At 60.0% G+C, this 27,343-nt stretch overlaps 1 long non-coding RNA gene across 2 annotated transcripts; it reads right to left on the bottom strand.

Annotated features, from left to right (window-relative positions):
- Window positions 1-460: 460 nt before the first annotated feature.
- On the bottom strand, window positions 461-21,925 carry LOC129200978 (uncharacterized). Of its 2 annotated transcripts, none has more exons than XR_008575192.1 (11): window positions 21,824-21,925; window positions 20,570-20,839; window positions 20,277-20,386; window positions 18,571-18,739; window positions 12,261-12,527; window positions 11,968-12,077; window positions 10,262-10,430; window positions 3,935-4,201; window positions 3,642-3,751; window positions 1,936-2,104; window positions 461-894 (listed from the first exon to the last, which is right to left on the bottom strand). It is a non-coding gene; the product is annotated as an uncharacterized LOC129200978 (long non-coding RNA). The 2 variants fall into 2 exon arrangements; XR_008575193.1 differs by having other exon boundaries at window positions 461-890.
- Window positions 21,926-27,343: the final 5,418 nt, after the last annotated feature.

The following is a 27,343-nucleotide window of genomic DNA, read 5'->3' as shown; positions in this document are numbered from 1 at the left end:
AAATGACGGGCTAAAGGGACAAATACACGATTTAAGGCAGCCGCAACGATGGCAGATGTCTGTCCGTAGCCCTTCTATTTATTTCACAGCGCTCCTGCGTACCAAACGAACGGTACCAGAGCAGAAAAGGTATACGGCGTGGCCACGTTACCCCTCGGGGAGGACGGCGAAAGGAGAGAAGATCTAGAAAGAGGAAGCAGCTGGTACTTCGCTTTTGGTAACAGAATTAACATCAACACGTTCCTTCCCTTTGAAATTGAAAACGCCACCCAATTCTCTGCCACTGTTGACCACCGACACTTGTAAATTTCTAGTGAAACAGCTGAGGAAAACAAAGTTTCAGGTCCCTGGCTAGGGGAAGAAACCAGGCAAGCGCCGCCGTTCCTTCCCCCCGACAACACTAGCAAAAAAAACCAGCCGCTGGGGGCGAGCGTTCCTCCGAAAGAAAAATCAGGTGAGAAACCGCATTTTTATTTTCAGCTTACCTACAGGATAAATGTCTTTGTAGTTGCTACAAAATGTGTAAACTGCACAAAGATTAAGTTTTGTAACCGATCTAAGGTTCAGTACGAAAAACTACCTAAAGGAGTACGCAAAGTCCCACTCATCAACACTTATCTGACCCTGTTTCATATAAAAAAAAAAAAAAAAAAAAAAAAAAAGTAATGCTAATCACACAGACAAGCCCAGGAACCCTCAACATGAGAATCTTTCCGTTCAGCCGGAGGCAGAACGAGTACTTACCACGGGCATCCTCATCTGGCTCTCCGCTGCTAGCAGAGCGGCACGCCAACGCTGTCCGGTACACGCCGTAGTACGCCTAGTTGCTTCTACGTATTTACCGCCGCCTGATTTGATACTCTCACAAAGAGATCGACGAAAAAGCCACCCTTTCTTTGAAAAAATAAAAACCAAAACCACACAGTTAAGGAACGGTAGGCGAACGTATTTCTAAATCATAACCCACGGCTTGCAGGCAGACCAAGAGCAGCTCTGACGATGCGGTACGCTCATCAAACATCTTTCACGCAGGAATAACAGATGTACTCCTTTACCACGGGACGCAGCCGGCACAGGGACAAATTTCATGCTGTTTTTGTCACACGACCGTCCTTCTGCACCAGCCAGTGGGTTCAGAATTAAGGACAGGACAGGCTAAATGCTCACACGAGCCTCCTATCCGTAAGAAACTATTAAAAATAGAAAAAAAAACTTCCACGTTTTAGATCGCGTTGCCTTAGGGACTGCCTCCTTCAAAGCCTGCCTGTTGGGGGGGGGGTGGGGGGGCGCGTGTGCGCGCACGCACGCGCGTGAGGCGTGGAAATCGGTCGCAGAATTCAGTTGCCTAACGAGAGACGGCCCTTCTCCTCGCAAGGCAAACGTTTCAAAACGTCGTACTCTTTTCCGATTTTACCGGCTGGTACTGGGGTTGCCCTACCAGCATGAGTTGGGGACCCGTCCCTCTGGGTCCGTGCGACGCCAAATTAAATATTCTGCAAGTAACCGAGCAGGAGATGGAAAGTAAGCTAAGATACTCTCTGCCGTACAACGTTTGTTCGCCATCGTCCCCGAGGGAATCGCACAAAGCCCACGCTTGCCGAACCGGTACGTCGGAGGCCCTACGGGAAACGGCGCTGACGTTTCGCCAAGCTCTTCTCCTGTCAAGAAGAGGACCTTTTCTGCGGCATCCCTATTGGCGTTCGGTCTGCTTTCGGCTCATTCTGGCAGGTCAGCTTTCAGAGAAAGCCTGAGATTTCAAACCGCCAAGCAACATTCACCATTCTTGCTCTCTGACTACGGGGAATTTCAGCGAATCGGAACGCTACTTGGAGCCACGTTCCGGGCCTGTTTCGCCGCAAACCAAATATCTAAGCCACGGACCGGGCGCCCGTAGAAAAATTACTTTAAAAGATTAAAGACAAGCACAGTACTCACTTTTCTGAAATTTCTTCCGGTAGCGCCATCAATTTAGCGGCCGAACCCAGCCGTCGAAATTCCGGTGCAACGGAGCGAGCAGGAACGTGTCCGTGCCGCTCTTCCCTGGCCACGGAGCCTTCCGCTCTACCCGTTACTGCGAACGTACGGAGCATCGGCGCAGCAGCACCTGTGGAATAACGCACCGCCCACAGCTATACAGAAGAAGAATCCGAGACGACGGTAGGAGACCCCAGACCAAAAGTCACCGCGGGACTAAGGGATGCGCGGACAGCGCGCGAGGGGCGGGTGTCCGGGACCCAAGCGTGGAACGGCCCCGGGATTTCTTTGTTCGGGGTCCCTCTCTCTGGAGGCGCCCCGCCCGGGCCGATCCCGCTGCTGCACCTTTCAGTTACGTTAATTATTTTACAAAATCCGACACCCGGAGACTGCTGCCGGAAGCCTCGGGTCGAGCCCGGAGGAGGAGGAGGAGGAAGCGCGCCCGAGAAGAAGCGTGCGCGCGACACCGTGAACGGGGTGCGAACGCTGGGGCGGCAGCTGCTCCTCCTCAAACAGAGACAGAGAGAGAAAGAAGAGGGGGAAAGCCACAGGGTACAGAGGGCGGAAGTGGAAAAGAGGGGCCGGGAGCCGGACAGAGGGAGGTGGAGAAAGAGGCCGTCGGAAGGGAAGGGACGGGCTGCGGGGCAGAGGGGGACTTGCCAGCGCCAGGTTTGCGGTTCCACCCGATAATCGTAAAGGTCTCTGCCAACCTCGACGATTCGGTCGCTTTAAAAAACAATCGGGATCTCGAGGCGGACCGAGGGAGAGACGGAGAATATAAAAACGGTCGCGGCTAAGAGGGCAGAGAGGGAGGAATCGCGAGACAGGGAGAGGCAAGCCGGGCAGGGGAAAAAGTCCCGACAGGCTTCTGCAGCGACAGGGAGGAATTGAAGATTCGAGAGAGGGAGCTGGACAGAGAGAGAGACGGGGAAAGGTAAGACGGTGGCGAGCTACCGGGCAGAGAAGCAGAGTTTAAAGCCGGGGACCGGGAGAGGGACAGAGAGGGAAGGAGAAAGGAACGAAGGGCCGGGCTGCGGGGCAGACAGGGAGGAAGGAAGGAAGGAAGGAAGAAAGAGGGACAGGGAGCCAGACGAACCGCGACGGGGAAAGAAAAAGGTACCGACGGGCTAGGAGGCAGAGAGGGGAGACTTTAGAAAAACAGGGACGGGGAGCGAGACGGAGCCAGACCGAAAAAAGGAACCGTAGCGACGGGTGCTGGGACAGAGAGGCGGGCCTTCAAAACGAGGGGCAGGGAAGAGGCTCAAGAGGGACGGAGAAAGAGAGAGACTCACGACGACTCGCTACGGAGCCGAGAAGGAAGACCTCGAACAACAGGAACGAGGAGCCGCACAGAGAGAGCCAGAGACGGCAGAAATACCGACGGGCTACAGGACCGAGGGGGAGGAATGCAGAAACAGTGGCTGGGGGCCGGACAGAGAGACAGGGAGAGAGAGAAGGAAACAATAGCCACGGGCTATGGGGCAGAGAGAGCGAGGACCTAAAAAAGGTGGGGACAGGCAGCCCGTCAGAGCGAGATGGAAAAAGAACATAGCGGGGAGCAGAAAGCAAACCAAAAAACCCCACAGCGGGGTGGGAAAGCGAGGGGGGCAGAGGAGGGCCCGCGACGCAGAGGAGAGGCGATGGGGCCCCGCGGGCCCAGGACTCACCGCAGCTCTGGCTCTCGGCGCTGCCGGGAGAGCTTGCCAGCGCAGACGCTTCTTTCTCCTGCTCTCCGCCTTTCCTTTGCTGTCACTCCGGTCGCTCGGCTGTCCTCCGCCTAAGAGAATACACGGGTGTCTTACAGCTCCGAGGAGACGAGTCTGCCTAGATGAGTAGCCTGCCTCCCTGCCTCCCTCCCTCGGTACGCGGCCGCACCGTGCTTTGGATTACGCGTGGCGACCCTGCGGTGCCCGTCGGCAGCCTGACCTGCCGCGGAGCGCAACGAGGGATCTTTCCTCACGCGGCGAGGCAGGCGCTCTCTTGCCTGCAGCGGGAGGCAGCTGCCGGCCGGAGAGCCTTCCATCTCTTCTTCTTCTTCTTCTTCTTCACCTTTCTCTGGCCATTCCAGCTTCCCTTAGGGCAGCTCCTGTCCACGGCCGGTAAGCGCTCCGCCGCCTGTCCCTTTTCGCCCCCACGCCACGAGGCGAGCCAGGCCAGGCACAGGCGAGGCGGGTGCAGTCGACGGCATCCCCAAGGGAGGGACGGGCAACCACGTCCTCAGCGCGGCCTGGGAGAGGGAAAGAAAAAGCAGTGGCCGTTACTACCGGAGGTCGGCCCTGGCCGGAGACCCTCCTCCTTCTGCAGGGGCTTCCGGAGACGCCGCTCTTTCCCTGCGCTGCTGCCGCTGCCGCCGCCGCCAGCACCCCCGTTCAGGAAGAAAGCGGCACAGGCGAGGGCCAGCTTGCCGCCTTCACGCCAGGGCTCGGGGGCGGCCTGGGGCTGACGGACAGGCTTCCGGAGAGTCCGACCGGTAGCGCTCGTCTCGGGACACCGGGCAACGCCTCACCGCGCGCGCGCGCTCTCGTAGCATGGCCGCACCGCTGCTCGGGAGTGGCTGGAAGCCTGCAGAAAACCACTCGAAACCGGCAAAAAAACCCCAACCTCGCGCTCCTGCGAGAGCAAGTCGGGCTGTCCGGCAGCCACGTCCGCGAAAACCACGCCTCCCGGCACGCACTGGCAAGCGCCGCGTGGCAGCCATTAGAGTGCCGTAAGACTACACTTCCCGGCGTGCTCCGGGGAGCCAATATGGCCGACCAGCAGCCGCGTGCCCCAAGACTGCAACTCCCGGCGTGCCGCGGGAGGCAGCCTTCCACGCTTCCTGACCCTGCGAGGACACCGTCCCGTGCCCTCACCCGAAAGCCGACTCACCCGAAAGCCCCGCCGAGCCGCGACGGCAGCCCCGAGCTCCGCAGCGCGGCTCCGGGCTGGCGCCCCCCCCGCCGCCTCCCCTCAGCCACCTCCGAAAGGCGCGGACGCCCGCCGGCTCCGGGCAGCCCCCGCCGCGCGGCTCCGGACAGTCTCCCCGCCCGGTTCCGACACGGCGCGCACCCCCCCCACCCGCCGCACGGCTCCGGGCAGCCCCCCTCCCCTCTGTGACACGGATCCCGCCGCCCCCCCGCCCCCCCGCCTCTCCTCGGAGGCGGCACCGCTGCCGCCGCCCTCCTCGGGGCTTTCCCCGGGACCCGCCGGTCCGTCCCGCTGCCCCGCTCACCTTCTCCCTCCGTGCAGCCGCAGCCCGGCGACGCCTCCGCTCCTCCCTCGGCTCACAGCAGCCCCTGCACACCGGCTGCCGGCCGCCGGTTCCGGGGAGGGGGCGTGGCGCTGCACTGGGCATGCGCGGCGCTGCCGCCGCAGTACCGAAATTTGGTCGCTAGGCGGCAGCACCGAGCGAGCATGCGCTGTGCGCTGCGTGAGGGGCGGGGCTTGGCGTGCGTCGGGGGCGGAGTTTGCGTGAGGGGCGGGGCTTGGCGTGCGTCGCGGGCATAGTTTGCGTCGGGGGCGGAGTTTGCGTCAGGGGCGGGGCTTGGCGTGCGTCGGGGGCGGAGTTTGCGTGAGGGGCGGAGTTTGCGTGAGGGGCGGAGTTTGCGTCGGGGGCGGAGTTTGCGTCAGGGGCGGGGCTTGGCTTGCGTCGGGGGCGGAGTTTGCGTGAGGGGCGGAGTTTGCGTGAGGGGCGGAGTTTGCGTCAGGGGCGGGGCTTGGCTTGCGTCGGGGCGGAGTTTGCGTGAGGGGCGGGGCTTGGCGTGCGTCGCGGGCGGAGTTTGCGTGATGGGCGGAGTTTGCGTGAGGGGCGGAGTTTGCGTCGGGGCGGAGTTTGCATGAGGGGTGGGGCTTGGCATGCATCGGGGCGGAGTTTGCATCGGGGCGGAGTTTGCATCGGGGCGGAGTTTGCGTGAGGGGCGGGGCTTGGCTTGCATCGGGGCGGAGTTTGCACCGGGGGCGGAGTTTGCGTCACGGGCGGGGTTTGGCGTGCATCGGGGGCGGAGTTTGCATGAGGGGCGGAGTTTGCACCGGGGGCGGGGCTTGGCGTGAGTGGGGGGCGGAGTTTGCATGAGGGGCGGAGTTTCCGTGAGGGGCGGGGCTTGGCATGAGTGGGGGTGGAGTTAGCATGGGGGCAGGGCTTGGTGTGAGTCATGGGCGGAGTTTGCGTGGGGGGCGGAGTTGGCGTGGGGGGCGGAGTTGGCGTGGGGGGCGGCGTTTGGCGTGGGGGGCGGCGTTTGGCGTGGGGGGCGGCGTTTGGCGTGGGGGGCGGCGTTTGGCGTGGGGGGCGGCGTTTGGCGTGGGGGGCGGCGTTTGGCGTGGGTCCGTGGCGGAGCCAAGAAGCATCACTTTTGGATCCCGAGGATGCGAGCAATGTGACCTTGTTGAATACGTTAATACCCCCACACACACCTCCTCCCCTGCCCTCCATCACGGCCCCTCGCCCCCCCCGCAAAGGAAGCGCCAACGCAGCCGGCACGGCAAAAGAGACCGCAAGCGTTTATTCAGTCACACACAGAGCCGGTTCCGGGAGAGACTCCGCACCGGGGCTCGGGGCCCGGCCCTGGGGCACCTCGGCTGTCCTACCCAGAGACACGGTCGGTCCGTCAGGCTGCTGGAGAGCTGGGCTGCTACGTGCAGGCTGCCGCCAAAACCGAGGAGCCGGCTGCAGGACGCTAGAAGAGAGGAGAAAAGGGGCAGCCAGCTGGATGGGGGGGGGGCGGCGGCGGCGGCGAGCGAGAAAGCACGAGGCAAGGAAAGGGACGGCGAGTGAAGGACGGGGACAGGGAGCCTGACAGAGAGGCAGGAAGAAGCGGCAGGAAGAGAGGCAGCGGGACGGCGACCGACAAACCAGGACGGGGAGCGGGACAGAGAGGCAGAAACGACCCTGGGCGGGCAGCGCCACGGCGAGGGAGGAAAAGAGAATAAGGGCAGGGAGCCGGACCGAGAGGTACGGCGAGGGACAGCGGCACGGGGAGCAGGACAGAGCAACAGAGAATAAAAAAAGGAAGTGGGAGCGTGAGAGAACCGGGCTGGGGAGCAGGGAGAAGGAGAGATAAAAGGAGAGAGCAACAGAGGGAAAGAGGACCGGGGAGCGGGACGCTGGGGCAGAGTGAGAAAAAGAGGGGCAGGGAGCAGGACAGAGGGGCAGAGGCAGAAGGAGGACAGAGGGACAGAGAGACAAAAGAGGGAGACGAGGACTGGGCAGAGGGGAGAGAAAGACGGGGGCAAGGAGCAGAGACACAAAGGTGCCAGGAAAAGGACGGTCAGATGGAGCGAGAAACAGGGTCGGGGAGCAGGACAAAAGGACAAAGAAAAAGGCGAGGAAGAAGGAAGGAAGGATAAAGGTGGGACAGGGAACGGGACATACGCAGCGAAACAAAGCAGAACAGAGAAGAGAGGACAGGGATTGAGGAACAGAGAGAGAGATGCAGGCTGGTACACAGAGACGGCGAAGGTAAGCAAAACCAGCGACGGGCAGGAGGACCTGGTTCTGACAACCCATCGCTCCCGGTGTCGCTTCCACGGCCTCAAAAAATGCGACGTGCCGCAAGACAAGAGAATGGGAGAGTGAAAGCAAAGGCACGGGAAACTTAACGCTCTTAGTAATTTCACTGAGCATCACAGCTTACAGTTACTCAATGTCTTCCGGTGTCACAGGGTGAGGTACAACTGATTTCGTCTCCATATCTCTGGACAGAGCTTTTCTCATATCGGGGGGGGGGGGGGGGGGGAAAAAAAAAAAAGATATTCTAAGACGACAGTCCTTGCACAAAGCCACGTTCAGCGAATTCTCTATTACAATAAGGTTGTTTCTAACCCAGAAGATTTCACAGAATCATAGAGTATCTCAAGTTGGAAGGGACCCATACGGATCGCCGAGACCAAGCCCCCGCTCCACGCGGGACTACCTAAAACTAAACCGTGCGACTAAGAGCATCGTTCAGACGCTCCTTGAACTCCTGACAGGCTCGGTGGCTGCGACCGCTTCCCTGGGGAGCCTGTTCCGTGACTGACCGACCGCCCTCTCAGTGAAAAGCCTTTTCCCAACGTCCGGTCTGAACTTGCCCTGACGCAGCTTCGTCCCGTTTCCTCGGGTCCTAGTGCCGGTCACCGGAGAGAGCGGAGGTCAGCGCCTCCCCCTCCGCCGTCCCCCTCGAGGAAGGTGTAGACTGCGATGAGGTCACCCCTCGGCCTTCCCTTCTCCAAGCTGAACAAACCAAGTGACCTCAGCCGCTCCCCCTAAGTCTCGCCTCGGAGACCTCTCGCCATCTCGGCCGCCCTCCTCCGCGCACGCTCCGAGAGCGTTGTTCGGCGGCACCGCTCTCGACTGGAACCTAACGCTGCACGTAACTCAACTGAGCGGAAAGGAAATGACGGGCTAAAGGGACAAATACACGATTTAAGGCAGCCGCAACGATGGCAGATGTCTGTCCGTAGCCCTTCTATTTATTTCACAGCGCTCCTGCGTACCAAACGAACGGTACCAGAGCAGAAAAGGTATACGGCGTGGCCACGTTACCCCTCGGGGAGGACGGCGAAAGGAGAGAAGATCTAGAAAGAGGAAGCAGCTGGTACTTCGCTTTTGGTAACAGAATTAACATCAACACGTTCCTTCCCTTTGAAATTGAAAACGCCACCCAATTCTCTGCCACTGTTGACCACCGACACTTGTAAATTTCTAGTGAAACAGCTGAGGAAAACAAAGTTTCAGGTCCCTGGCTAGGGGAAGAAACCAGGCAAGCGCCGCCGTTCCTTCCCCCCGACAACACTAGCAAAAAAAACCAGCCGCTGGGGGCGAGCGTTCCTCCGAAAGAAAAATCAGGTGAGAAACCGCATTTTTATTTTCAGCTTACCTACAGGATAAATGTCTTTGTAGTTGCTACAAAACGTGTAAACTGCACAAAGATTAAGTTTTGTAACCGATCTAAGGTTCAGTACGAAAAACTACCTAAAGGAGTACGCAAAGTCCCACTCATCAACACTTATCTGACCCTGTTTCATATAAAAAAAAAAAAAAAAAAAAAAAAAAAAGTAATGCTAATCACACAGACAAGCCCAGGAACCCTCAACATGAGAATCTTTCCGTTCAGCCGGAGGCAGAACGAGTACTTACCACGGGCATCCTCATCTGGCTCTCCGCTGCTAGCAGAGCGGCACGCCAACGCTGTCCGGTACACGCCGTAGTACGCCTAGTTGCTTCTACGTATTTACCGCCGCCTGATTTGATACTCTCACAAAGAGATCGACGAAAAAGCCACCCTTTCTTTGAAAAAATAAAAACCAAAACCACACAGTTAAGGAACGGTAGGCGAACGTATTTCTAAATCATAACCCACGACTTGCAGGCAGACCAAGAGCAGCTCTGACGATGCGGTACGCTCATCAAACATCTTTCACGCAGGAATAACAGATGTACTCCTTTACCACGGGACGCAGCCGGCACAGGGACAAATTTCATGCTGTTTTTGTCACACGACCGTCCTTCTGCACCAGCCAGTGGGTTCAGAATTAAGGACAGGACAGGCTAAATGCTCACACGAGCCTCCTATCCGTAAGAAACTATTAAAAATAGAAAAAAAAACTTCCACGTTTTAGATCGCGTTGCCTTAGGGACTGCCTCCTTCAAAGCCTGCCTGTTGGGGGGGGGGGGTGGGGGGGGCGCGTGTGCGCGCACGCACGCGCGTGAGGCGTGGAAATCGGTCGCAGAATTCAGTTGCCTAACGAGAGACGGCCCTTCTCCTCGCAAGGCAAACGTTTCAAAACGTCGTACTCTTTTCCGATTTTACCGGCTGGTACTGGGGTTGCCCTACCAGCATGAGTTGGGGACCCGTCCCTCTGGGTCCGTGCGACGCCAAATTAAATATTCTGCAAGTAACCGAGCAGGAGATGGAAAGTAAGCTAAGATACTCTCTGCCGTACAACGTTTGTTCGCCATCGTCCCCGAGGGAATCGCACAAAGCCCACGCTTGCCGAACCGGTACGTCGGAGGCCCTACGGGAAACGGCGCTGACGTTTCGCCAAGCTCTTCTCCTGTCAAGAAGAGGACCTTTTCTGCGGCATCCCTATTGGCGTTCGGTCTGCTTTCGGCTCATTCTGGCAGGTCAGCTTTCAGAGAAAGCCTGAGATTTCAAACCGCCAAGCAACATTCACCATTCTTGCTCTCTGACTACGGGGAATTTCAGCGAATCGGAACGCTACTTGGAGCCACGTTCCGGGTCTGTTTCGCCGCAAACCAAATATCTAAGCCACGGACCGGGCGCCCGTAGAAAAATTACTTTAAAAGATTAAAGACAAGCACAGTACTCACTTTTCTGAAATTTCTTCCGGTAGCGCCATCAATTTAGCGGCCGAACCCAGCCGTCGAAATTCCGGTGCAACGGAGCGAGCAGGAACGTGTCCGTGCCGCTCTTCCCTGGCCACGGAGCCTTCCGCTCTACCCGTTACTGCGAACGTACGGAGCATCGGCGCAGCAGCACCTGTGGAATAACGCACCGCCCACAGCTATACAGAAGAAGAATCCGAGACGACGGTAGAAGACCCCAGACCAAAAGTCACCGCGGGACTAAGGGATGCGCGGACAGCGCGCGAGGGGCGGGTGTCCGGGACCCAAGCGTGGAACGGCCCCGGGATTTCTTTGTTCGGGGTCCCTCTCTCTGGAGGCGCCCCGCCCGGGCCGATCCCGCTGCTGCACCTTTCAGTTACGTTAATTATTTTACAAAATCCGACACCCGGAGACTGCTGCCGGAAGCCTCGGGTCGAGCCCGGAGGAGGAGGAGGAGGAAGCGCGCCCGAGAAGAAGCGTGCGCGCGACACCGTGAACGGGGTGCGAACGCTGGGGCGGCAGCTGCTCCTCCTCAAACAGAGACAGAGAGAGAAAGAAGAGGGGGAAAGCCACAGGGTACAGAGGGCGGAAGTGGAAAAGAGGGGCCGGGAGCCGGACAGAGGGAGGTGGAGAAAGAGGCCGTCGGAAGGGAAGGGACGGGCTGCGGGGCAGAGGGGGACTTGCCAGCGCCAGGTTTGCGGTTCCACCCGATAATCGTAAAGGTCTCTGCCAACCTCGACGATTCGGTCGCTTTAAAAAACAATCGGGATCTCGAGGCGGACCGAGGGAGAGACGGAGAATATAAAAACGGTCGCGGCTAAGAGGGCAGAGAGGGAGGAATCGCGAGACAGGGAGAGGCAAGCCGGGCAGGGGAAAAAGTCCCGACAGGCTTCTGCAGCGACAGGGAGGAATTGAAGATTCGAGAGAGGGAGCTGGACAGAGAGAGAGACGGGGAAAGGTAAGACGGTGGCGAGCTACCGGGCAGAGAAGCAGAGTTTAAAGCCGGGGACCGGGAGAGGGACAGAGAGGGAAGGAGAAAGGAACGAAGGGCCGGGCTGCGGGGCAGACAGGGAGGAAGGAAGGAAGGAAGGAAGAAAGAGGGACAGGGAGCCAGACGAACCGCGACGGGGAAAGAAAAAGGTACCGACGGGCTAGGAGGCAGAGAGGGGAGACTTTAGAAAAACAGGGACGGGGAGCGAGACGGAGCCAGACCGAAAAAAGGAACCGTAGCGACGGGTGCTGGGACAGAGAGGCGGGCCTTCAAAACGAGGGGCAGGGAAGAGGCTCAAGAGGGACGGAGAAAGAGAGAGACTCACGACGACTCGCTACGGAGCCGAGAAGGAAGACCTCGAACAACAGGAACGAGGAGCCGCACAGAGAGAGCCAGAGACGGCAGAAATACCGACGGGCTACAGGACCGAGGGGGAGGAATGCAGAAACAGTGGCTGGGGGCCGGACAGAGAGACAGGGAGAGAGAGAAGGAAACAATAGCCACGGGCTATGGGGCAGAGAGAGCGAGGACCTAAAAAAGGTGGGGACAGGCAGCCCGTCAGAGCGAGATGGAAAAAGAACATAGCGGGGAGCAGAAAGCAAACCAAAAAACCCCACAGCGGGGTGGGAAAGCGAGGGGGGCAGAGGAGGGCCCGCGACGCAGAGGAGAGGCGATGGGGCCCCGCGGGCCCAGGACTCACCGCAGCTCTGGCTCTCGGCGCTGCCGGGAGAGCTTGCCAGCGCAGACGCTTCTTTCTCCTGCTCTCCGCCTTTCCTTTGCTGTCACTCCGGTCGCTCGGCTGTCCTCCGCCTAAGAGAATACACGGGTGTCTTACAGCTCCGAGGAGACGAGTCTGCCTAGATGAGTAGCCTGCCTCCCTGCCTCCCTCCCTCGGTACGCGGCCGCACCGTGCTTTGGATTACGCGTGGCGACCCTGCGGTGCCCGTCGGCAGCCTGACCTGCCGCGGAGCGCAACGAGGGATCTTTCCTCACGCGGCGAGGCAGGCGCTCTCTTGCCTGCAGCGGGAGGCAGCTGCCGGCCGGAGAGCCTTCCATCTCTTCTTCTTCTTCTTCTTCTTCACCTTTCTCTGGCCATTCCAGCTTCCCTTAGGGCAGCTCCTGTCCACGGCCGGTAAGCGCTCCGCCGCCTGTCCCTTTTCGCCCCCACGCCACGAGGCGAGCCAGGCCAGGCACAGGCGAGGCGGGTGCAGTCGACGGCATCCCCAAGGGAGGGACGGGCAACCACGTCCTCAGCGCGGCCTGGGAGAGGGAAAGAAAAAGCAGTGGCCGTTACTACCGGAGGTCGGCCCTGGCCGGAGACCCTCCTCCTTCTGCAGGGGCTTCCGGAGACGCCGCTCTTTCCCTGCGCTGCTGCCGCTGCCGCCGCCGCCAGCACCCCCGTTCAGGAAGAAAGCGGCACAGGCGAGGGCCAGCTTGCCGCCTTCACGCCAGGGCTCGGGGGCGGCCTGGGGCTGACGGACAGGCTTCCGGAGAGTCCGACCGGTAGCGCTCGTCTCGGGACACCGGGCAACGCCTCACCGCGCGCGCGCGCTCTCGTAGCACGGCCGCACCGCTGCTCGGGAGTGGCTGGAAGCCTGCAGAAAACCACTCGAAACCGGCAAAAAAACCCCAACCTCGCGCTCCTGCGAGAGCAAGTCGGGCTGTCCGGCAGCCACGTCCGCGAAAACCACGCCTCCCGGCACGCACTGGCAAGCGCCGCGTGGCAGCCATTAGAGTGCCGTAAGACTACACTTCCCGGCGTGCTCCGGGGAGCCAATATGGCCGACCAGCAGCCGCGTGCCCCAAGACTGCAACTCCCGGCGTGCCGCGGGAGGCAGCCTTCCACGCTTCCTGACCCTGCGAGGACACCGTCCCGTGCCCTCACCCGAAAGCCAACTCACCCGAAAGCCCCGCCGAGCCGCGACGGCAGCCCCGAGCTCCGCAGCGCGGCTCCGGGCTGGCGCCCCCCCCGCCGCCTCCCCTCAGCCACCTCCGAAAGGCGCGGACGCCCGCCGGCTCCGGGCAGCCCCCGCCGCGCGGCTCCGGACAGTCTCCCCGCCCGGTTCCGACACGGCGCGCACCCCCCCCACCCGCCGCACGGCTCCGGGCAGCCCCCCTCCCCTCTGTGACACGGATCCCGCCGCCCCCCCGCCCCCCCGCCTCTCCTCGGAGGCGGCACCGCTGCCGCCGCCCTCCTCGGGGCTTTCCCCGGGACCCGCCGGTCCGTCCCGCTGCCCCGCTCACCTTCTCCCTCCGTGCAGCCGCAGCCCGGCGACGCCTCCGCTCCTCCCTCGGCTCACAGCAGCCCCTGCACACCGGCTGCCGGCAGCCGGTTCCGGGGAGGGGGCGTGGCGCTGCACTGGGCATGCGCGGCGCTGCCGCCGCAGTACCGAAATTTGGTCGCTAGGCGGCAGCACCGAGCGAGCATGCGCTGTGCGCTGCGTGAGGGGCGGGGCTTGGCGTGCGTCGGGGGCGGAGTTTGCGTGAGGGGCGGGGCTTGGCGTGCGTCGCGGGCGTAGTTTGCGTCGGGGGCGGAGTTTGCGTCAGGGGCGGGGCTTGGCGTGCGTCGGGGGCGGAGTTTGCGTGAGGGGCGGAGTTTGCGTGAGGGGCGGAGTTTGCGTCGGGGGCGGAGTTTGCGTCAGGGGCGGGGCTTGGCTTGCGTCGGGGGCGGAGTTTGCGTGAGGGGCGGAGTTTGCGTGAGGGGCGGAGTTTGCGTCAGGGGCGGGGCTTGGCTTGCGTCGGGGCGGAGTTTGCGTGAGGGGCGGGGCTTGGCGTGCGTCGCGGGCGGAGTTTGCGTGATGGGCGGAGTTTGCGTGAGGGGCGGAGTTTGCGTCGGGGCGGAGTTTGCGTGAGGGGTGGGGCTTGGCATGCATCGGGGCGGATTTTGCATCGGGGCGGAGTTTGCATCGGGGCGGAGTTTGCGTGAGGGGCGGGGCTTGGCTTGCATCGGGGCGGAGTTTGCACCGGGGGCGGAGTTTGCGTCACGGGCGGGGTTTGGCGTGCATCGGGGGCGGAGTTTGCATGAGGGGCGGAGTTTGCACCGGGGGCGGGGCTTGGCGTGAGTGGGGGGCGGAGTTTGCGTGAGGGGCGGAGTTTCCGTGAGGGGCGGGGCTTGGCATGAGTGGGGGTGGAGTTAGCATGGGGGCAGGGCTTGGTGTGAGTCATGGGCGGAGTTTGCGTGGGGGGCGGCGTTTGCGTGGGGGGCGGCGTTTGCGTGGGGGGCGGCGTTTGGCGTGGGGGGCGGCGTTTGGCGTGGGGGGCGGCGTTTGGCGTGGGGGGCGGCGTTTGGCGTGGGGGGCGGCGTTTGGCGTGGGTCAGGGGCGGAGCCAAGAAGCATCACTTTTGGATCCCGAGGATGCGAGCAATGTGACCTTGTTGAATACGTTAATACCCCCACACACACCTCCTCCCCTGCCCTCCATCACGGCCCCTCGCCCCCCCCGCAAAGGAAGCGCCAACGCAGCCGGCACGGCAAAAGAGACCGCAAGCGTTTATTCAGTCACACACAGAGCCGGTTCCGGGAGAGACTCCGCACCGGGGCTCGGGGCCCGGCCCTGGGGCACCTCGGCTGTCCTACCCAGAGACACGGTCGGTCCGTCAGGCTGCTGGAGAGCTGGGCTGCTACGTGCAGGCTGCCGCCAAAACCGAGGAGCCGGCTGCAGGACGCTAGAAGAGAGGAGAAAAGGGGCAGCCAGCTGGATGGGGGGGGGCGGCGGCGGCGGCGAGCGAGAAAGCACGAGGCAAGGAAAGGGACGGCGAGTGAAGGACGGGGACAGGGAGCCTGACAGAGAGGCAGGAAGAAGCGGCAGGAAGAGAGGCAGCGGGACGGCGACCGACAAACCAGGACGGGGAGCGGGACAGAGAGGCAGAAACGATCCTGGGCGGGCAGCGCCACGGCGAGGGAGGAAAAGAGAATAAGGGCAGGGAGCCGGACCGAGAGGTACGGCGAGGGACAGCGGCATGGGGAGCAGGACAGAGCAACAGAGAATAAAAAAAGGAAGCGGGAGCGTGAGAGAACCGGGCTGGGGAGCAGGGAGAAGGAGAGATAAAAGGAGAGAGCAACAGAGGGAAAGAGGACTGGGGAGCGGGACGCTGGGGCAGAGTGAGAAAAAGAGGGGCAGGGAGCAGGACAGAGGGGCAGAGGCAGAAGGAGGACAGAGGGACAGAGAGACAAAAGAGGGAGACGAGGACTGGGCAGAGGGGAGAGAAAGACGGGGGCAAGGAGCAGAGACACAAAGGTGCCAGGAAAAGGACGGTCAGATGGAGCGAGAAACAGGGTCGGGGAGCAGGACAAAAGGACAAAGAAAAAGGCGAGGAAGAAGGAAGGAAGGATAAAGGTGGGACAGGGAACGGGACATACGCAGCGAAACAAAGCAGAACAGAGAAGAGAGGACAGGGATTGAGGAACAGAGAGAGAGATGCAGGCTGGTACACAGAGACGGCGAAGGTAAGCAAAACCAGCGACAGGCAGGAGGACCTGGTTCTGACAACCCATCGCTCCCGGTGTCGCTTCCACGGCCTCAAAAAATGCGACGTGCCGCAAGACAAGAGAATGGGAGAGTGAAAGCAAAGGCACGGGAAACTTAACGCTCTTAGTAATTTCACTGAGCATCACAGCTTACAGTTACTCAATGTCTTCCGGTGTCACAGGGTGAGGTACAACTGATTTCGTCTCCATATCTCTGGACAGAGCTTTTCTCATATCGGGGGGGGGGGGGGGGGGGGGAAAAAAAAAAAAAAGATATTCTAAGACGACAGTCCTTGCACAAAGCCACGTTCAGCGAATTCTCTATTACAATAAGGTCGTTTCTAACCCAGAAGATTTCACAGAATCATAGAGTATCTCAAGTTGGAAGGGACCCATACGGATCGCCGAGACCAAGCCCCCGCTCCACGCGGGACTACCTAAAACTAAACCGTGCGACTAAGAGCATCGTTCAGACGCTCCTTGAACTCCTGACAGGCTCGGTGGCTGCGACCGCTTCCCTGGGGAGCCTGTTCCGCGACTGACCGACCGCCCTCTCAGTGAAAAGCCTTTTCCCAACGTCCGGTCTGAACTTGCCCTGACGCAGCTTCGTCCCGTTTCCTCGGGTCCTAGTGCCGGTCACCGGAGAGAGCGGAGGTCAGCGCCTCCCCCTCCGCCGTCCCCCTCGAGGAAGGTGTAGACTGCGATGAGGTCACCCCTCGGCCTTCCCTTCTCCAAGCTGAACAAACCAAGTGACCTCAGCCGCTCCCCCTAAGTCTCGCCTCGGAGACCTCTCGCCATCTCGGCCGCCCTCCTCCGCGCACGCTCCGAGAGCGTTGTTCGGCGGCACCGCTCTCGACTGGAACCTAACGCTGCACGTAACTCAACTGAGCGGAAAGGAAATGACGGGCTAAAGGGACAAATACACGATTTAAGGCAGCCGCAACGATGGCAGATGTCTGTCCGTAGCCCTTCTATTTATTTCACAGCGCTCCTGCGTACCAAACGAACGGTACCAGAGCAGAAAAGGTATACGGCGTGGCCACGTTACCCCTCGGGGAGGACGGCGAAAGGAGAGAAGATCTAGAAAGAGGAAGCAGCTGGTACTTCGCTTTTGGTAACAGAATTAACATCAACACGTTCCTTCCCTTTGAAATTGAAAATGCCACCCAATTCTCTGCCACTGTTGACCACCGACACTTGTAAATTTCTAGTGAAACAGCTGAGGAAAACAAAGTTTCAGGTCCCTGGCTAGGGGAAGAAACCAGGCAAGCGCCGCCGTTCCTTCCCCCCGACAACACTAGCAAAAAAAACCAGCCGCTGGGGGCGAGCGTTCCTCCGAAAGAAAAATCAGGTGAGAAACCGCATTTTTATTTTCAGCTTACCTACAGGATAAATGTCTTTGTAGTTGCTACAAAATGTGTAAACTGCACAAAGATTAAGTTTTGTAACCGATCTAAGGTTCAGTACGAAAAACTACCTAAAGGAGTACGCAAAGTCCCACTCATCAACACTTATCTGACCCTGTTTCATATAAAAAAAAAAAAAAAAAAAAAAAAAAAAAGTAATGCTAATCACACAGACAAGCCCAGGAACCCTCAACATGAGAATCTTTCCGTTCAGCCGGAGGCAGAACGAGTACTTACCACGGGCATCCTCATCTGGCTCTCCGCTGCTAGCAGAGCGGCACGCCAACGCTGTCCGGTACACGCCGTAGTACGCCTAGTTGCTTCTACGTATTTACCGCCGCCTGATTTGATACTCTCACAAAGAGATCGACGAAAAAGCCACCCTTTCTTTGAAAAAATAAAAACCAAAACCACACAGTTAAGGAACGGTAGGCGAACGTATTTCTAAATCATAACCCACGGCTTGCAGGCAGACCAAGAGCAGCTCTGACGATGCGGTACGCTCATCAAACATCTTTCACGCAGGAATAACAGATGTACTCCTTTACCACGGGACGCAGCCGGCACAGGGACAAATTTCATGCTGTTTTTGTCACACGACCGTCCTTCTGCACCAGCCAGTGGGTTCAGAATTAAGGACAGGACAGGCTAAATGCTCACACGAGCCTCCTATCCGTAAGAAACTATTAAAAATAGAAAAAAAAACTTCCACGTTTTAGATCGCGTTGCCTTAGGGACTGCCTCCTTCAAAGCCTGCCTGTTGGGGGGGGGGTGGGGGGGGCGCGTGTGCGCGCACGCACGCGCGTGAGGCGTGGAAATCGGTCGCAGAATTCAGTTGCCTAACGAGAGACGGCCCTTCTCCTCGCAAGGCAAACGTTTCAAAACGTCGTACTCTTTTCCGATTTTACCGGCTGGTACTGGGGTTGCCCTACCAGCATGAGTTGGGGACCCGTCCCTCTGGGTCCGTGCGACGCCAAATTAAATATTCTGCAAGTAACCGAGCAGGAGATGGAAAGTAAGCTAAGATACTCTCTGCCGTACAACGTTTGTTCGCCATCGTCCCCGAGGGAATCGCACAAAGCCCACGCTTGCCGAACCGGTACGTCGGAGGCCCTACGGGAAACGGCGCTGACGTTTCGCCAAGCTCTTCTCCTGTCAAGAAGAGGACCTTTTCTGCGGCATCCCTATTGGCGTTCGGTCTGCTTTCGGCTCATTCTGGCAGGTCAGCTTTCAGAGAAAGCCTGAGATTTCAAACCGCCAAGCAACATTCACCATTCTTGCTCTCTGACTACGGGGAATTTCAGCGAATCGGAACGCTACTTGGAGCCACGTTCCGGGTCTGTTTCGCCGCAAACCAAATATCTAAGCCACGGACCGGGCGCCCGTAGAAAAATTACTTTAAAAGATTAAAGACAAGCACAGTACTCACTTTTCTGAAATTTCTTCCGGTAGCGCCATCAATTTAGCGGCCGAACCCAGCCGTCGAAATTCCGGTGCAACGGAGCGAGCAGGAACGTGTCCGTGCCGCTCTTCCCTGGCCACGGAGCCTTCCGCTCTACCCGTTACTGCGAACGTACGGAGCATCGGCGCAGCAGCACCTGTGGAATAACGCACCGCCCACAGCTATACAGAAGAAGAATCCGAGACGACGGTAGAAGACCCCAGACCAAAAGTCACCGCGGGACTAAGGGACGCGCGGACAGCGCGCGAGGGGCGGGTGTCCGGGACCCAAGCGTGGAACGGCCCCGGGATTTCTTTGTTCGGGGTCCCTCTCTCTGGAGGCGCCCCGCCCGGGCCGATCCCGCTGCTGCACCTTTCAGTTACGTTAATTATTTTACAAAATCCGACACCCGGAGACTGCTGCCGGAAGCCTCGGGTCGAGCCCGGAGGAGGAGGAGGAGGAAGCGCGCCCGAGAAGAAGCGTGCGCGCGACACCGTGAACGGGGTGCGAACGCTGGGGCGGCAGCTGCTCCTCCTCAAACAGAGACAGAGAGAGAAAGAAGAGGGGGAAAGCCACAGGGTACAGAGGGCGGAAGTGGAAAAGAGGGGCCGGGAGCCGGACAGAGGGAGGTGGAGAAAGAGGCCGTCGGAAGGGAAGGGACGGGCTGCGGGGCAGAGGGGGACTTGCCAGCGCCAGGTTTGCGGTTCCACCCGATAATCGTAAAGGTCTCTGCCAACCTCGACGATTCGGTCGCTTTAAAAAACAATCGGGATCTCGAGGCGGACCGAGGGAGAGACGGAGAATATAAAAACGGTCGCGGCTAAGAGGGCAGAGAGGGAGGAATCGCGAGACAGGGAGAGGCAAGCCGGGCAGGGGAAAAAGTCCCGACAGGCTTCTGCAGCGACAGGGAGGAATTGAAGATTCGAGAGAGGGAGCTGGACAGAGAGAGAGACGGGGAAAGGTAAGACGGTGGCGAGCTACCGGGCAGAGAAGCAGAGTTTAAAGCCGGGGACCGGGAGAGGGACAGAGAGGGAAGGAGAAAGGAACGAAGGGCCGGGCTGCGGGGCAGACAGGGAGGAAGGAAGGAAGGAAGGAAGAAAGAGGGACAGGGAGCCAGACGAACCGCGACGGGGAAAGAAAAAGGTACCGACGGGCTAGGAGGCAGAGAGGGGAGACTTTAGAAAAACAGGGACGGGGAGCGAGACGGAGCCAGACCGAAAAAAGGAACCGTAGCGACGGGTGCTGGGACAGAGAGGCGGGCCTTCAAAACGAGGGGCAGGGAAGAGGCTCAAGAGGGACGGAGAAAGAGAGAGACTCACGACGACTCGCTACGGAGCCGAGAAGGAAGACCTCGAACAACAGGAACGAGGAGCCGCACAGAGAGAGCCAGAGACGGCAGAAATACCGACGGGCTACAGGACCGAGGGGGAGGAATGCAGAAACAGTGGCTGGGGGCCGGACAGAGAGACAGGGAGAGAGAGAAGGAAACAATAGCCACGGGCTACGGGGCAGAGAGAGCGAGGACCTAAAAAAGGTGGGGACAGGCAGCCCGTCAGAGCGAGATGGAAAAAGAACATAGCGGGGAGCAGAAAGCAAACCAAAAAACCCCACAGCGGGGTGGGAAAGCGAGGGGGGCAGAGGAGGGCCCGCGACGCAGAGGAGAGGCGATGGGGCCCCGCGGGCCCAGGACTCACCGCAGCTCTGGCTCTCGGCGCTGCCGGGAGAGCTTGCCAGCGCAGACGCTTCTTTCTCCTGCTCTCCGCCTTTCCTTTGCTGTCACTCCGGTCGCTCGGCTGTCCTCCGCCTAAGAGAATACACGGGTGTCTTACAGCTCCGAGGAGACGAGTCTGCCTAGATGAGTAGCCTGCCTCCCTGCCTCCCTCCCTCGGTACGCGGCCGCACCGTGCTTTGGATTACGCGTGGCGACCCTGCGGTGCCCGTCGGCAGCCTGACCTGCCGCGGAGCGCAACGAGGGATCTTTCCTCACGCGGCGAGGCAGGCGCTCTCTTGCCTGCAGCGGGAGGCAGCTGCCGGCCGGAGAGCCTTCCATCTCTTCTTCTTCTTCTTCTTCTTCTTCACCTTTCTCTGGCCATTCCAGCTTCCCTTAGGGCAGCTCCTGTCCACGGCCGGTAAGCGCTCCGCCGCCTGTCCCTTTTCGCCCCCACGCCACGAGGCGAGCCAGGCCAGGCACAGGCGAGGCGGGTGCAGTCGACGGCATCCCCAAGGGAGGGACGGGCAACCACGTCCTCAGCGCGGCCTGGGAGAGGGAAAGAAAAAGCAGTGGCCGTTACTACCGGAGGTCGGCCCTGGCCGGAGACCCTCCTCCTTCTGCAGGGGCTTCCGGAGACGCCGCTCTTTCCCTGCGCTGCTGCCGCTGCCGCCGCCGCCAGCACCCCCGTTCAGGAAGAAAGCGGCACAGGCGAGGGCCAGCTTGCCGCCTTCACGCCAGGGCTCGGGGGCGGCCTGGGGCTGACGGACAGGCTTCCGGAGAGTCCGACCGGTAGCGCTCGTCTCGGGACACCGGGCAACGCCTCACCGCGCGCGCGCGCTCTCGTAGCACGGCCGCACCGCTGCTCGGGAGTGGCTGGAAGCCTGCAGAAAACCACTCGAAACCGGCAAAAAAACCCCAACCTCGCGCTCCTGCGAGAGCAAGTCGGGCTGTCCGGCAGCCACGTCCGCGAAAACCACGCCTCCCGGCACGCACTGGCAAGCGCCGCGTGGCAGCCATTAGAGTGCCGTAAGACTACACTTCCCGGCGTGCTCCGGGGAGCCAATATGGCCGACCAGCAGCCGCGTGCCCCAAGACTGCAACTCCCGGCGTGCCGCGGGAGGCAGCCTTCCACGCTTCCTGACCCTGCGAGGACACCGTCCCGTGCCCTCACCCGAAAGCCAACTCACCCGAAAGCCCCGCCGAGCCGCGACGGCAGCCCCGAGCTCCGCAGCGCGGCTCCGGGCTGGCACCCCCCCCGCCGCCTCCCCTCAGCCACCTCCGAAAGGCGCGGACGCCCGCCGGCTCCGGGCAGCCCCCGCCGCGCGGCTCCGGACAGTCTCCCCGCCCGGTTCCGACACGGCGCGCACCCCCCCCACCCGCCGCACGGCTCCGGGCAGCCCCCCTCCCCTCTGTGACACGGATCCCGCCGCCCCCCCGCCCCCCCGCCTCTCCTCGGAGGCGGCACCGCTGCCGCCGCCCTCCTCGGGGCTTTCCCCGGGACCCGCCGGTCCGTCCCGCTGCCCCGCTCACCTTCTCCCTCCGTGCAGCCGCAGCCCGGCGACGCCTCCGCTCCTCCCTCGGCTCACAGCAGCTCCTGCACACCGGCAGCCGGTTCCGGGGAGGGGGCGTGGCGCTGCACTGGGCATGCGCGGCGCTGCCGCCGCAGTACCGAAATTTGGTCGCTAGGCGGCAGCACCGAGCGAGCATGCGCTGTGCGCTGCGTGAGGGGCGGGGCTTGGCGTGCGTCGGGGGCGGAGTTTGCGTGAGGGGCGGAGTTTGCACCGGGGGCGGGGCTTGGCGTGAGTGGGGGGCGGAGTTTGCGTGAGGGGCGGAGTTTCCGTGAGGGGCGGGGCTTGGCATGAGTGGGGGTGGAGTTAGCATGGGGGCAGGGCTTGGTGTGAGTCATGGGCGGCGTTTGCGTGGGGGGCGGCGTTTGCGTGGGGGGCGGCGTTTGGCGTGGGGGGCGGCGTTTGCGTGGGGGGCGGCGTTTGGCGTGGGGGGCGGCGTTTGGCGTGGGGGGCGGCGTTTGGCGTGGGGGGCGGCGTTTGGCGTGGGTCAGGGGCGGAGCCAAGAAGCATCACTTTTGGATCCCGAGGATGCGAGCAATGTGACCTTGTTGAATACGTTAATACCCCCACACACACCTCCTCCCCTGCCCTCCATCACGGCCCCTCGCCCCCCCCGCAAAGGAAGCGCCAACGCAGCCGGCACGGCAAAAGAGACCGCAAGCGTTTATTCAGTCACACACAGAGCCGGTTCCGGGAGAGACTCCGCACCGGGGCTCGGGGCCCGGCCCTGGGGCACCTCGGCTGTCCTACCCAGAGACACGGTCGGTCCGTCAGGCTGCTGGAGAGCTGGGCTGCTACGTGCAGGCTGCCGCCAAAACCGAGGAGCCGGCTGCAGGACGCTAGAAGAGAGGAGAAAAGGGGCAGCCAGCTGGATGGGGGGGGCGGCGGCGGCGGCGAGCGAGAAAGCACGAGGCAAGGAAAGGGACGGCGAGTGAAGGACGGGGACAGGGAGCCTGACAGAGAGGCAGGAAGAAGCGGCAGGAAGAGAGGCAGCGGGACGGCGACCGACAAACCAGGACGGGGAGCGGGACAGAGAGGCAGAAACGATCCTGGGCGGGCAGCGCCACGGCGAGGGAGGAAAAGAGAATAAGGGCAGGGAGCCGGACCGAGAGGTACGGCGAGGGACAGCGGCACGGGGAGCAGGACAGAGCAACAGAGAATAAAAAAAGGAAGCGGGAGCGTGAGAGAACCGGGCTGGGGAGCAGGGAGAAGGAGAGATAAAAGGAGAGAGCAACAGAGGGAAAGAGGACTGGGGAGCGGGACGCTGGGGCAGAGTGAGAAAAAGAGGGGCAGGGAGCAGGACAGAGGGGCAGAGGCAGAAGGAGGACAGAGGGACAGAGAGACAAAAGAGGGAGACGAGGACTGGGCAGAGGGGAGAGAAAGACGGGGGCAAGGAGCAGAGACACAAAGGTGCCAGGAAAAGGACGGTCAGATGGAGCGAGAAACAGGGTCGGGGAGCAGGACAAAAGGACAAAGAAAAAGGCGAGGAAGAAGGAAGGAAGGATAAAGGTGGGACAGGGAACGGGACATACGCAGCGAAACAAAGCAGAACAGAGAAGAGAGGACAGGGATTGAGGAACAGAGAGAGAGATGCAGGCTGGTACACAGAGACGGCGAAGGTAAGCAAAACCAGCGACAGGCAGGAGGACCTGGTTCTGACAACCCATCGCTCCCGGTGTCGCTTCCACGGCCTCAAAAAATGCGACGTGCCGCAAGACAAGAGAATGGGAGAGTGAAAGCAAAGGCACGGGAAACTTAACGCTCTTAGTAATTTCACTGAGCATCACAGCTTACAGTTACTCAATGTCTTCCGGTGTCACAGGGTGAGGTACAACTGATTTCGTCTCCATATCTCTGGACAGAGCTTTTCTCATATCGGGGGGGGGGGGGGGGGGGGAAAAGAAAAAAAAAAAGATATTCTAAGACGACAGTCCTTGCACAAAGCCACGTTCAGCGAATTCTCTATTACAATAAGGTCGTTTCTAACCCAGAAGATTTCACAGAATCATAGAGTATCTCAAGTTGGAAGGGACCCATACGGATCGCCGAGACCAAGCCCCCGCTCCACGCGGGACTACCTAAAACTAAACCGTGCGACTAAGAGCATCGTTCAGACGCTCCTTGAACTCCTGACAGGCTCGGTGGCTGCGACCGCTTCCCTGGGGAGCCTGTTCCGCGACTGAGCGACCGCCCTCTCAGTGAAAAGCCTTTTCCCAACGTCCGGTCTGAACTTGCCCTGACGCAGCTTCGTCCCGTTTCCTCGGGTCCTAGTGCCGGTCACCGGAGAGAGCGGAGGTCAGCGCCTCCCCCTCCGCCGTCCCCCTCGAGGAAGGTGTAGACTGCGATGAGGTCACCCCTCGGCCTTCCCTTCTCCAAGCTGAACAAACCAAGTGACCTCAGCCGCTCCCCCTAAGTCTCGCCTCGGAGACCTCTCGCCATCTCGGCCGCCCTCCTCCGCGCACGCTCCGAGAGCGTTGTTCGGCGGCACCGCTCTCGACTGGAACCTAACGCTGCACGTAACTCAACTGAGCGGAAAGGAAATGACGGGCTAAAGGGACAAATACACGATTTAAGGCAGCCGCAACGATGGCAGATGTCTGTCCGTAGCCCTTCTATTTATTTCACAGCGCTCCTGCGTACCAAACGAACGGTACCAGAGCAGAAAAGGTATACGGCGTGGCCACGTTACCCCTCGGGGAGGACGGCGAAAGGAGAGAAGATCTAGAAAGAGGAAGCAGCTGGTACTTCGCTTTTGGTAACAGAATTAACATCAACACGTTCCTTCCCTTTGAAATTGAAAACGCCACCCAATTCTCTGCCACTGTTGACCACCGACACTTGTAAATTTCTAGTGAAACAGCTGAGGAAAACAAAGTTTCAGGTCCCTGGCTAGGGGAAGAAACCAGGCAAGCGCCGCCGTTCCTTCCCCCCGACAACACTAGCAAAAAAAACCAGCCGCTGGGGGCGAGCGTTCCTCCGAAAGAAAAATCAGGTGAGAAACCGCATTTTTATTTTCAGCTTACCTACAGGATAAATGTCTTTGTAGTTGCTACAAAACGTGTAAACTGCACAAAGATTAAGTTTTGTAACCGATCTAAGGTTCAGTACGAAAAACTACCTAAAGGAGTACGCAAAGTCCCACTCATCAACAATCATCTGACCCTGTTTCATATTATAAAAAAAAAAAAAAAAAGTAATGCTAATCACACAGACAAGCCCAGGAACCCTCAACATGAGAATCTTTCCGTTCAGCCGGAGGCAGAACGAGTACTTACCACGGGCATCCTCATCTGGCTCTCCGCTGCTAGCAGAGCGGCACGCCAACGCTGTCCGGTACACGCCGTAGTACGCCTAGTTGCTTCTACGTATTTACCGCCGCCTGATTTGATACTCTCACAAAGAGATCGACGAAAAAGCCACCCTTTCTTTGAAAAAATAAAAACCAAAACCACACAGTTAAGGAACGGTAGGCGAACGTATTTCTAAATCATAACCCACGGCTTGCAGGCAGACCAAGAGCAGCTCTGACGATGCGGTACGCTCATCAAACATCTTTCACGCAGGAATAACAGATGTACTCCTTTACCACGGGACGCAGCCGGCACAGGGACAAATTTCATGCTGTTTTTGTCACACGACCGTCCTTCTGCACCAGCCAGTGGGTTCAGAATTAAGGACAGGACAGGCTAAATGCTCACACGAGCCTCCTATCCGTAAGAAACTATTAAAAATAGAAAAAAAAACTTCCACGTTTTAGATCGCGTTGCCTTAGGGACTGCCTCCTTCAAAGCCTGCCTGTTGGGGGGGGGGGGTGGGGGGGGCGCGTGTGCGCGCACGCACGCGCGTGAGGCGTGGAAATCGGTCGCAGAATTCAGTTGCCTAACGAGAGACGGCCCTTCTCCTCGCAAGGCAAACGTTTCAAAACGTCGTACTCTTTTCCGATTTTACCGGCTGGTACTGGGGTTGCCCTACCAGCATGAGTTGGGGACCCGTCCCTCTGGGTCCGTGCGACGCCAAATTAAATATTCTGCAAGTAACCGAGCAGGAGATGGAAAGTAAGCTAAGATACTCTCTGCCGTACAACGTTTGTTCGCCATCGTCCCCGAGGGAATCGCACAAAGCCCACGCTTGCCGAACCGGTACGTCGGAGGCCCTACGGGAAACGGCGCTGACGTCTCGCCAAGCTCTTCTCCTGTCAAGAAGAGGACCTTTTCTGCGGCATCCCTATTGGCGTTCGGCCTGCTTTCGGCTCATTCTGGCAGGTCAGCTTTCAGAGAAAGCCTGAGATTTCAAACCGCCAAGCAACATTCACCATTCTTGCTCTCTGACTACGGGGAATTTCAGCGAATCGGAACGCTACTTGGAGCCACGTTCCGGGTCTGTTTCGCCGCAAACCAAATATCTAAGCCACGGACCGGGCGCCCGTAGAAAAATTACTTTAAAAGATTAATGACAAGCACAGTACTCACTTTTCTGAAATTTCTTCCGGTAGCGCCATCAATTAGCGGCCGAACCCAGCCGTCAAAATTCCGGTGCAACGGAGCGAGCAGGAACGTGTCCGTGCCGCTCTTCCCTGGCCACGGAGCCTTCCGCTCTACCCGTTACTGCGAACGTACGGAGCATCGGCGCAGCAGCACCTGTGGAATAACGCACCGCCCACAGCTATACAGAAGAAGAATCCGAGACGACGGTAGAAGACCCCAGACCAAAAGTCAAGCGGGACTAAGGGATGCGCGGACAGCGCGCGAGGGGCGGGTGTCCGGGACCCAAGCGTGGAACGGCCCCGGGATTTCTTTGTTCGGGGTCCCTCTCTCTGGAGGCGCCCCGCCCGGGCCGATCCCGCTGCTGCACCTTTCAGTTACGTTAATTATTTTACAAAATCCGACACCCGGAGGACTGCTGCCGGAAGCCTCGGGTCGAGCCCGGAGGAGGAGGAGGAGGAAGCGCGCCCGAGAAGAAGCGTGCGCGCGACACCGTGAACGGGGTGCGAACGCTGGGGCGGCAGCTGCTCCTCCTCAAACAGAGACAGAGAGAGAAAGAAGAGGGGGAAAGCCACAGGGTACAGAGGGCGGAAGTGGAAAAGAGGGGCCGGGAGCCGGACAGAGGGAGGTGGAGAAAGAGGCCGTCGGAAGGGAAGGGACGGGCTGCGGGGCAGAGGGGGACTTGCCAGCGCCAGGTTTGCGGTTCCACCCGATAATCGTAAAGGTCTCTGCCAACCTCGACGATTCGGTCGCTTTAAAAAACAATCGGGATCTCGAGGCGGACCGAGGGAGAGACGGAGAATATAAAAACGGTCGCGGCTAAGAGGGCAGAGAGGGAGGAATCGCGAGACAGGGAGAGGCAAGCCGGGCAGGGGAAAAAGTCCCGACAGGCTTCTGCAGCGACAGGGAGGAATTGAAGATTCGAGAGAGGGAGCTGGACAGAGAGAGAGACGGGGAAAGGTAAGACGGTGGCGAGCTACCGGGCAGAGAAGCAGAGTTTA

This window comes from Grus americana, unplaced genomic scaffold (genome assembly GCF_028858705.1).
Source record: "Grus americana isolate bGruAme1 unplaced genomic scaffold, bGruAme1.mat scaffold_724, whole genome shotgun sequence".
NCBI lineage: Eukaryota > Metazoa > Chordata > Aves > Gruiformes > Gruidae > Grus > Grus americana.
This window is presented reverse-complemented; position numbering and strand designations above follow the sequence as displayed.